The 7,253-nt window shown below is 47.5% G+C and overlaps 2 non-coding genes across 2 annotated transcripts; both read right to left on the minus strand.

Moving 5' to 3' along the window:
* Positions 1–326: 326 nt before the first annotated feature.
* TRNAK-CUU lies at positions 327–399 on the minus strand. The gene has a single exon. It is a non-coding gene; the product is annotated as a tRNA-Lys (tRNA).
* A 6,130-nt stretch (positions 400–6,529) lies between these two features.
* LOC120392727 lies at positions 6,530–6,743 on the minus strand. The gene has a single exon (XR_005591772.1). It is a non-coding gene; the product is annotated as a small nucleolar RNA U3 (small nucleolar RNA).
* Positions 6,744–7,253: the final 510 nt, after the last annotated feature.

The raw sequence follows: 7,253 nt of genomic DNA on the forward strand, positions 1-7,253 counted from the left end.
CGTGTATAAACCAGGGAAGTTCCCCACAATAGCCAGATGTGAACCCCCTGTACACTTGTGCTCTGTCCTCATTGCTTCTCTGTCTCTCTTCCCCCATCTCTGCTGCTCCCCCTCTGGGCTTTCTCAGCACCTGGCCCCACAGCACTTCCTGCCAGCCAGAGACACTGTGTTCTAGGCCTGCTCCTGTGGATGTGGCCTCTCTCCTGATTCCTGAGGAAAGGAACCTCTCCAGGAAATGGCCACAGCTTCTGGGAATCCGCATGTGGCTGGTGGGCAGCACCAGGAATCATTTGGCTCCTGGCACACAAGGCAACTTAAAAGCTGAGCACCCAGACAGGGGCTTGAACCCTGGACCCTCAGATTAAGAGCCTGATGCTCTACCAACTGAACTACCTGGGCTTGTTGAGGTCATCTTCACCGTTCAGCACAAGAGTGAGCAGGCCGGCAAATGAGAGGCAAAAAAAGTCCCCAGAACCCCTCCTCTTTTTCTGCACAGCCACTGCCTGTCAGCAGGATTCCTCCTCCTCCTCCCTCCTGTGCCTCAGTGCGACTAAATCTCCACACCTAGACAGTCGGTCCATCCGCTGCACCCCAATCCCCCATGCCTGAGCCTCCCTGCCAAAGCCCTGCACCTGGCTCCAGAGAATTAAGTCTCATGTGTCGCTGGGAACTCGACTTCTTGTGCCCAGAGAGTGTCGGCCCCCCTCAGCAGATGACCTGAGAAGAACAATGTCCCCCTTTTCCAAAGAAGGGCTTGGAGGGGTTTTTCTCATGTTACCATGTGGCCTAATGGATAAGGTGTCTGAGTGTGGATCAGAAGACTGAAGTTTCGAGTCCCTTGGTGGTTGTGTTTCTGCAGTTTCACTGTTGTGCTGAAAGTCCTGCTCCCTTCAGGGCTGGAACCTCTTCTTGGCGGCTCAGGCCAATGCTCCGGCTTCAGCTACAGCCCCGGGAAGGAGTTGGGGGTTGGGCGTCACAAAGGCTGGGGCATAAGCACCAGGTGATTCCAGTCTCGCCTTTGCCCTTCCTGACTTGCCAAAGAAAATGGGCGGCTGCCCGGGCTAGCGTGTGCACCTGTCCCTGTGCTGGAGGGTACTTGCTACATAGCGTCTTCAGAGCCTGGGTGTTTCTCTGCTTCTCGCCAGCTCAGAAAAGCCTCTTGGGGTAAAATCTCCTGCCCCACTGCAAAAGTGAGCACCGTGAGTGGGACCAGTCAGAGGCCCCACCATGGGGGCTGGCCCTGCTTTCCTACCATCTTGTGATGTTGGCCACAGAGCATCAGCAGCCACCCTGCATGCTGGTGACCTTCAGTGGGTGTTTCTCATAGGACCTAATCACATCAGACACGCCATCAGGGGCTCGTACACCTGCACATCTACCAACGTGATATATGCCATCATGTGCCAGCAATGCCCCTCTGCCATGTACATTGGCCAAACCGGACAGTCTCTACGCAAAAGAATAAATGGACACAAATCTGACATCAGGAATCATAACATTCAAAAACCAGTGGGAGAACACTTCAACCTCTCTAACCACTCAGTGACAGACTTAAAGGTGGCGGTTTTGCAACAAAAAAACTTCAAAAACAGACTCCAAAGAGAATCTGCTGAACTTGAATTAATATGCAAATTAGATACAATTAACACTGGCCTAAACAGAGACTGGGAATGGTTGGGTCATTACACTAATTGAATCTATTTCCCTATGTTAAGTTCTCCTCACACCTTCTATGGGCCATCTTATTATCACTTCAAAAAGTTTTTTTTCCTCCTGCTGATGATAGCTCATCTCAATTGATTAGACTTTTCCTGTTGGTATGCATACTTCCACCTTTTCATGTTCTCTGTATGTATAAATATCTCCTGTCTGTATGTTCCATTCTATGCATCCAAAGAAGTGAGCTATAGCTCACGAAATCTTATGCTAAAATAAATTTGTTAGTCTTTAAGGTGCCACAAGTACTCCTGTTCTTTTTGCTAAATTTTAGTGTTGAACCCCAAACCCCAGCCCACTTGACTTTGGAACCCCTGTCCCCTGCCTAGCAAGTGCTATTGAATTGAGGGTGAGTCCCTCAATCGGGGTCTGCCAAGCACAGTAGCAGATTCACACACCCTCGATTCACACAACAAGGATAACAACCCTTTATTTCTCCTGCTCCTGTAACATGGAGACTGGGAATCCAACACCAGACAAAAGTGATCATTTTGGCAAGCAACCCAACCTATTTCCAACACACTTTAAAATCCACATGCAGACTCATACACGAAACCTTGCAAGACAATGTTCCTGAGGGGGCCTGAAGCACCTGCTGCTGGAGGGAAGGAGGGAGCTGTGGGTTGGGATTGAGGAGTAGCGTGAGGAGGGAGGACCTGTGGGTTGGGATTGAGGGCACTGGGAACAGGAGGGGGCTGTGGGCTGGGACAGAGAAGAAGGGTGAAGAGGAGCAGGCTCTGGTTGGGAGTGAGGAGCAGTGAGCATAGGAGGGACTGAGGGTTGGGTCTGACGGGCACTGGGAAAAGAGGGGACATGGGTTTGGGCTGAAGAGCATCTTCATTTGGGGATCCAGCAGGACAGGGGAAGGCAGCAGGTGATTCTAATTCCTTAGGGATATTGTGTGTGTTTGTATGTGTGTGTGTGTGTGTGTGTGCAGGGAAGGAACATGCTCTATGCCCAGAGGCCTTTATTCCTCCAGTCTGCAAGGACAGAGGGGCTGTCAGGAAGTTGCCCCTTCACCCCCCCCCCCCCAACAGGGCCTTCTGAGGAAAGGGAAAATCCTGCAGAGAAAAAGTAACATCAAAGAGGACCTGAGAAAGACAGTTTACAATCTTGGTGAGTAGTTTATCACCTGACCAGGGACTTGAACCCTGGATCCTCAGATTAAAAGTCTGATGCTTTGCCAACTGAACTAGCCAGGCTCACAAAGAACAACACCAAGTTGGTGCAGAGGAGAAACTAGTCAAGAAAACAAGAGCGGTAAATAACAGTGGAAACCTGCTGCTCTCTCTGGCCCAGTAAACACTATGAGTTTATATCAAATTTAGCAGCGTTAAATCGCATTAACCCTGCACCAATCCACACAACCAAGCCCTTTATATCAATATAAAGGGCTCTTAATACAGGTATCTGTACTCCTCCCCGACGAGGGGAGTAGCACTGAAATCGGTATTGCCATGTCGGATTAGGGTTAGTGTGGCCACAATTCAATGGTATTGGCCTCCAGGCGCCATCCCACAGTGCACCATTGTGACCGCTCTGGACAGCAATCTGAACTCAGATGCATTGGCCAGGTTTACTGGAATTTACTTTTGAATTTCATTTCCTGTTTGCCCAGCATGGTGCGCTGATCAGCACAGGTGAGCATGCAGTCCCAGAATCAAAAAAGAGCTCCAGCATGGACCGTATGGGAGATACTGAAGCTGATCTCTGTATGGGGAGATGAATCTGTTCTATCAGAACTCCGTTCCAAAAGACAAAATGCCAAAGCATTTGAAAAAATCTCCAAGGCCATGATAGACAGAAGCCACAGCAGGGACTCAACACAGTGCTGAAACTTAAGGAGCTGAGACAAGCGTACCAGAAAGCCAAAGAATGAAATGGATGCTCATGGAGGGAGGGGAGACTGATGTCTGTAGCTGTCCCACACTTCCCGCACTCTCCGAAAACCATTTGAATTCTTGGCTGAGTTCCCAAAGCCTGAAGGGTCAAAAATATTATCGCGGGTGGTTCTGGGTATATGTCGCCCCACCCAAAGCAAATGGAAAAAATTGTTTCTCACTTTTTCAATGTCAACGTATGTCTACTGGGCGCTGCTGGCAGGCGCGGTGCAGCAGCATCCCCTTCCCTTCTGGACGGCAGGCGGTACAGTAGGACTGGTATCTGTCATCGTCGTCCCATGGGTGCTCCTGGCTGGCCTCGGTGAGGTCGGCCGGGGTGCCTGAGCAAAAATGGGAATGACTCCCAGGTCATTCTCTTCTTTAAGCTTTGTCTCCTGGAGATTCAGTCCTGCCTGGAATATCATAGTAGCTGGAGACTGCCCTCCCCTCCCTCCTTTGAGCTCTACTTGCAGAGGCAATAAAGTCAGTGTTGTTTCAAATTCATGCATTCTTTATTACTTCATCACACAAATGGGGGATAACGGTGTGACATTATTGATATAAATGGGGACCATATAGAACATGGGTTGCAACCAAGGTCCTGTAGTGGCACCAAATCCTAAGTAAAGGGGGTCATATAAGGGGTCTAAGACCAGGTTATGGGTTGCTGGTTATGATTATGCTGTCTGTATGTCTGTATCATTTGTAGTTGAAGTTATAAGTATTGGCTCTGTAATGTCTATATTTTGTTTTATGCTCTGCCTCTGGGAAGTGTCCCAGACAAGCTGATGTCAGCCCTGCATAGCTGGCTTGATGGCCCATTAAGGGCCATTGGCTACACAATGAACCCATGGAGAGAAGGCAGACACGCCTTGTGACTCAGCAAAGTATGCAGGGACTGGCCCATGTGACTCCAGACTCCATTTTGCTGTAATTTTCCACAGTGGGGACAAAGAGGTTCTTACACCTGGAAAAGCCTATATAAGGCTGATGCCTCATCTCCATCTTGTCTTCAATCCTGGTTCTAACCTCTGGAAGGACTTTGCTACAAACTGAAGCTCTGCACGAAGGACTGTTGACCCATCCCAGCAGGGGATGTTCCAGAGACTTAATCTAAACCTGCAGTTTACTCCAGCATTGCTGCAAGCCTGAACTAAGAACTTTGCCATTACTGTATGTAATTGATTCCATTTAACCAATTCTACCTCTCTTCTCTACCTTTTTCCCTTTGTAAATAAACCTTTAGATTCTAGATTCTAAAGGATTGGCAACAGCGTGATTTGTGGGTAAGATCTGATGTGTATATTGACCTGGGTCTGGGGCTTGGTCTTTTGGGATCAGAAAACCTTTTTCTTTTATTGGGGTGTTGGTTTTCATAACCATTCATCCCCAGGACAGAGTGCACTGGTGGTGATGCTGGGAGACTGGAGTATCTAAAGGAAATTGCTTGTGTGACTTGTGGTTAGCCAGTGGGGTGAGACCAAAGTCCTTTTTGTCTGGCTGGTTTGGTTTGCCTTAGAGGTGGAAAAACCCCAGCCTAGGGCTGTAACTGCCCTGTTTAAGCAATTGGTCCTGATTTGGCACTCTCAGTTGGGTCCCGCCAGAACCGCTCCGTCACAAGCGGTAGACCAGGAGAGGTGGGAGAGAAGAGAAGCAATGGGTGGGGTTGTTGCAGGGGCATCCCCTAGAATGGCATGCAGCTCATAATTTCTGCTGGATGTCTGGGGCTCTGACCTGGAGCCACCATTTACCTGTCTGGGTCTTTAATTGGCTTTCCTGATAGTCTAGACAGGACTGACTTTCCATTAGACAAAACTTAAAGAAGGGAATGACCTGGGGAGTCATTCCCATTTTGTCCATGCACCCCAGCTGATCTCACTGAGGCTGGCCAAGAGCACCATGACAGCAGCTGATAGTACAGTATAACTTGTAACTGTCATTGTCAATTTGCAAAGCAGCAGACAGTACACTGTGACTGGCAACTATCTTTGCTAATTTGCAAAGGCAAGGGATGCTGCTGTGTAGCACTGCAGTACCATGTCTGTCAGCACCATCCAGTAGACATACAGTGACGGTGAAAAAAGGCTGAACAGGCTCCATGATTGCCGTGCTATGGCGTCTGCCGGGCAATCCAGGGAAAAGAGGCGCAAAATGATTGTCTGCCGTTGATTTCACGGAGGAGGATTGACTGGCGACATTTACTCAGAATCACCCACGACACTGTTTTGCCCCATCATGCACTGGTATCTCAACCCAGAATTCCAATGGGCAGGGAGACTGCAGGAATTATGGGATAGCTACCACAGTGCAATGCTCGGAAATTGATACTAGCCTCGGTACATGGATGCACACTGCCAAATTAATGTGTTTAGTGTGGCCACGTTCACTTGACTTTATATAATCTGTTTCCAAAAACTGGTTTCTGTAAAATCGGAATAATCCCGTAGTGTAGACACACCCTGACACAGCTTTAGAACCCTCTACCCACTATACGGCCAAGAGACAGCTACTCTCAGATCCTGTGTGGATTGTCTGATGGGCTTGGGGCCAAGAGCAAACTGCGTACCCCCTGCCAGAGCAGGAGAAGTAAAAATAGGGGCTTCCTGAAAAATGGGAAGGGAAGAAGAGAGAAGCAGAGAAGCAAGTGGAAAAGGAAGAGAATATGCAGACACAGGACCCTACCTAAATTCTTAAATAGATTACAAGAAAAAAAGAGAGAGCAGCATAAAGAAATTTAAAAAAATCTTTCAGTAAGTATTGAATTAGAAACATTTAAAATACCATTTTCACACTAACTTTACTTTTTTTTCCAAATTCTACCAAATCAAATTAAGACTTGCTACTAAACAGAACTGCACAAAAGCTTTAAATAAATTCAGATAACAGAAAAAAAACCCAAAACATTTATTTTTAAACTTGTTTTATAAGGACTAACCACTCAGTCTGTGGTTTTTCCTCTCAATTTCCCAAAGGAATACAAGAACACTCATCAATAGCAGATAGCAGATGCATTAAAGCACCACTATCCACTCACTTCATGCTCAGAAAGAACACTTTAACTCCTCATCGTAGTTAGCAAAGTCAGACACTTTCAACCATACTTCTCTAGTTACAAACTATAGAAATGATCCCTGAAAGTACAGTCTTAACAAACCTGTGCTCGGCTACACATCCAGGCTAATGTCATAAGCTTTCTTCCCACGGTGAATGTTTTCATACAACAGGTTTCACCCCAGAGAATTAAAGACCAAAAATCTAAAACCAGGTTCCCATTTCATTAAGCACAATCAGAGGCAGCTTTAGAACACTGTCCATTAGAAGATGTTTATGTCGCTATTTACAGACACACACCTCCTGATTAGCATGTGGAGCTCCTAGCAACTAATCAAACCCTCTTGCTTTGGGATACCTCTCACAGGCTCCTCCGTACCACATGACCGCCTGTCAGGCACAGACAATGCGGACAGGTCAGCCCTTTCTAGCATGCTCCAGCTGTTTCTCTCTGGCTTGCTCTCAAATTCATCTGCACTAGAAGTTTTGCAGGGTTCTATGTTACCAGTGGTACCTGCACTAAATCAGTGGCTCTCAACCTTTAGAGACACCTGTACCCCTTTCAGGAGTCTGATTTCTCTTGCATACCCCCAAGTTTTACCTCAC

This window comes from Mauremys reevesii, unplaced genomic scaffold, assembly GCF_016161935.1.
Source record: "Mauremys reevesii isolate NIE-2019 unplaced genomic scaffold, ASM1616193v1 Contig111, whole genome shotgun sequence".
NCBI classification, from domain to species: domain Eukaryota; kingdom Metazoa; phylum Chordata; order Testudines; family Geoemydidae; genus Mauremys; species Mauremys reevesii.